Genomic DNA, 4,002 nt, shown 5'->3' on the forward strand with positions numbered 1-4,002 from the left:
ACACCATTGCGACTGTTTACCGTCAGTCAGATCGTGTACGAAACGGGGTACTTTCCTGTTTGCCGAGCCACGGTCGGCTGTGGGTCAGGATTTCTCACAAGACGTACACGGGACCGGGCTAGCACCTTCATGATGGCATAACAATGGGACATCCGAGGCAACGTTGGGAAAGGATGGGCGTACGAGAAAACGGGTGTTTTTCCTAAGAAAAACCACCTGTGTTCCATACGCCCACCAGGAAGGACCCCTCCTCCCTACTATACCCGAGGGTTTTAGCCCCCCTTGGGACCCCTGCCCTTCAGTTTGTGAAGGAGGGGTACACTGTTTTGAAACGCTGCCGTGGCAGCGTTTTAGTGCCATGAGACATGTTTTCGCTACCATGGCACCGTTTCTTGACCATCATTTGCTAGTTTTGATCCGACTTCCATGGCGTATGGGCCTTTTTTCTCCCGGACCTATCGTACCCGTTCACGTGTCCGTGTACGTGCGTGTGCCTCGTACGTGGTTTTGCCCAATTTCCTATGGCGCGCGTCCGGTTCCGTCCACGATGGGCGTCGGTCAGTTTTTTCCGTGTCCACGCACAGCCCGTTCACGGGTCCCCGTATGTGTGTATGCCTCGTACGTGGTTTTGCCCAGTTTTCCATGGCGCGCGTCCCGTTCCGTCCAGGACGGGTGTCGGCCGTTTTTTCCGTGTCCACGTACAGCCCGTTCACGGGTCTGTGTAAGGGTCTGTGTACGTGTGTGTGCGTCATACGTGGTTTTGCCCAGTTTTCCATGGCGCGCGTCCCGTTCCGTCCACGACGGCCGTCGACCGTTTTTTCCCGTGTCCACGTACAACCCGTTCACGGGTCCGTGTAAGGGTCCGTGTACGTGTGTGTGCCTCGTACGTGGTTCTGCCCAGTTTTCCATGGCGTGTGTCCTGTTCCGTCCACAACAGGCGTCGGCCGTTTTTTCCCTTGTCCACGTACAGCCCGTTCACGGGACCATGTAAGGGTCCGTGTATGTGTGTGTGTGCGTCGTACGTGGTTTTGCCAGTTTTCCATGGCGCGCGTCCTGTTCCGTCCACGACGGGCATTGGCCGTTTTTCCTCGTGTCCACGTACATCCCGTTCACGGGTCTGTGTAAGGCTCCGTGTACGTGTGTTTGCCTCGTACATGGTTTTGCCTAGTTTTCCATGGCGTGCGTCCTGTTCCGTCCATGACGGGCGTCAGCCATTTTTTCCCATGTCCACGTACAGCCCGTTCACGGGTCCGTGTAAGGGTCCGTGTACGTGTGTGTGCCTCGTACGTGGTTTTGCCCAGTTTTCCATGGCGCGCGTCCAATTCCGTCCATGACGGGCATCGGCCATTTTTTCCGTGTCCACGTACAGCCCGTTCACGGGTCCGTGTAAGGGTCCGTGTACGTGTGTTTGCCTCGTACGTGGTTTTGCCCAGTTTTCCATGGCGCGCGTCCCGTTCCGTTCACGACGGGCGTCGGCCGTTTTTTTCCCCATGTCTACGTACATCCCATTCACGGGTCCGTGTAAGGGCCCGTGTATGTGTGTGTGTGACTCGTACTTGGTTTTGCCATGTTTTCCATGGCGCGCGTCCCATTCCGTCCAGGACGGGCATCTGCCGGTTTTTTTCCCGTGTCTACAGACAGCCCGTTCATGGGTCCGTGTAAGGGTCCGTGTACGTGTGTGTGCGTCGTACGTGGTTTTGCCCAGTTTTCCATGGCATGCGTCCCGTTCCGTCCATGACGGGCGTCGTCCGTTTTTTCCCTTGTCCACGTACAGCCTGTTCACGTGTCCGTGTAAGGGTCAATGTACGTGTTTGTGCCTCGTACGTGATTTTGCCCAGTTTTCCATGACGCGCGTCCCGTTCCTTCCATGACGGGCGTCGGCCGTTTTTTTCCCGTGTCCATGTACAACCCGTTCACAGGTCCGTGTACGTGTGTGTGCCTCATACATGGTTTTGCCCAGATTTCCATGGCGCGCGTCCCGTTCCGTCCACGACGGGCGTCGGCCGTTTTTTTCCCATGTCCACGTACACCCCATTCACGGGTCCGTGTAAGGGTCCATGTACGTGTTTGTGCGTCGTACGTGGTTTTGCCCAGTTTTCCATGGCGCGCGTCCCGTTCCGTCCACGACGGGCGTCGGCCTTTTTCCCCGTGTCCACGTACAGCCCGTTCACGTGTCCGTGTAAGGGTCTGTGTACGTGTGTGTGCCTCGTACGTGGTTTTGCCCAGTTTTCCATGGCGCGCGTCCTGTTCGGTCCACGACGGGCGTCGGCCGTTTTTTCCCGTGTCCACGTATAGCCCGTTCACGGGTCCGTGTACGTGTGTGTGCCTCGTACGTGGTTTTGCCCAGTTTTCCATGGAGCGCGTCCCGTTCCGTCCACGAGGGCGTCGGTCATTTTTTTCCCCGTGTCCACGTACAGCCCGTTCACGGGTCCGTGTAAGGGTCCGTGTATGTGGGTGTGCCTTCTACGTGGTTTTGCCCAGTTTTCCATGGCGCGCGTCCCGTTCCGTCCACGACGGCATCGGCCGCTTTTTTCTCGTGTCCACGTACAGCCCGTTCACGGGTCCGTGTACGTGTGTGTGCGTCGTACATGGTTTTCCCCAGTTTTTCATGGCGCGCGTCCACTTCCGTGCACGATGGGCGTCGGCCACTTTTTTCCCGTGTCCCCGTAGAGCCCGTTCACGGGTCCGTGTAAGGGTCTGTGTACGTGTGTGTGCCTCGTACCTTGTTTTGCCCTGTTTTCCATGGCGCGCGTCCGGTTTCGTCAACGATGGGCATCGGGCACTATTTTCCCGTGTCCACGTACAACCCGTTCACGGGTCCGTGTAACGGTCGGTGTACGTGGGTGTGCCTCGTACGTGGTTTTGCCCAGTTTTTCATGGCGCGCGTCCTGTTCCGTCCACGACGGGCGTCGGCCGTTTTTTCCCCATGTCCACGTACAGCCCGTTCACAGGTCCGTGTAAGGTTCCGTGTACGTGTGTGTGCCTCGTACGTGGTTTTGCCCAGTTTTTCATGGCGTGCGTCCCGTTCCGTCCACGATAGGCGTCGGCTGTTTTTTCCCGTGTCCACGTACAGCCCGTTCACAGGTCCGTGTAAGGTTCCATGTACGTGTGTGTGCGTCGTACGTGGTTTTGCCCAGTTTTCCATGGTGCGCGTCCCGTTCCGTTCACAAGGGGCGTCGGCCGTTTTTCCCCATGTCAACGTACATCCTGTTCACAAGGGGTTTTGCCAAGTTTTCCATGGCACGCGTCCCGTTCCGTCCATGACGGGCGTCGTCCGTTTTTTCCCGTGTCCACGTACAGCCCTTTCACGGGTCCGTGTAAGGGTCAATGTACGTGTTTGTGCCTCGTACGTGGTTTTGCCCAGTTTTCCATGACGCGCGTCCCGTTCCGTCCACGACGGGCGTCGGCCTTTTTTTCCCGTGTCCATGTACAGCCCGTTCACAGGTCCGTGTACGTGTGTGTGCCTCGTACGTGGTTTTGCCCAGATTTCCATGGCGCGCGTCCCGTTCCGTCCACGACGGGCGTCGGCCGTTTTTTTCCCGTGTCCACGTACAGCCCATTCACGGGTCCATGTAAGGGTCCATGTACGTGTTTGTGCGTCGTACGTGGTTTTGCCCAGTTTTCCATGGCGCACGTCCCGTTCCATCCACGACGGGCGTCGGCCTTTTTTCCTGTGTCCACGTACAGCCCATTCACGTGTCCGTGTAAGGGTCCATGTACGTGTGTGTGCCTCGTACGTGGTGTTGCCCAATTTCCCATGGCGCGTGTCCGGTTCCGTCCACGATGGGCGTCGGCCAGTTTTTTCCCGTGTCCACGTACAGCCCATATACGGGTCCGTGTACGTGTGTGTTCCTCGTACGTGGTTTTGCCCAGTTTTCCATGGCGCGCCTCCCGTTCCGTCCACGACGGGCGTCGGTCGTTTTTTTCCCGTGTCCACGTACAGCCCGTTCACGGGTCCGTGTAAGGGTCCGTGTTGTGTGTGCCTTGTACGTGGTTTTGCCC

Source organism: Triticum aestivum, chromosome 1B (genome assembly GCF_018294505.1).
Source record: "Triticum aestivum cultivar Chinese Spring chromosome 1B, IWGSC CS RefSeq v2.1, whole genome shotgun sequence".
Lineage (NCBI taxonomy): Eukaryota > Viridiplantae > Streptophyta > Magnoliopsida > Poales > Poaceae > Triticum > Triticum aestivum.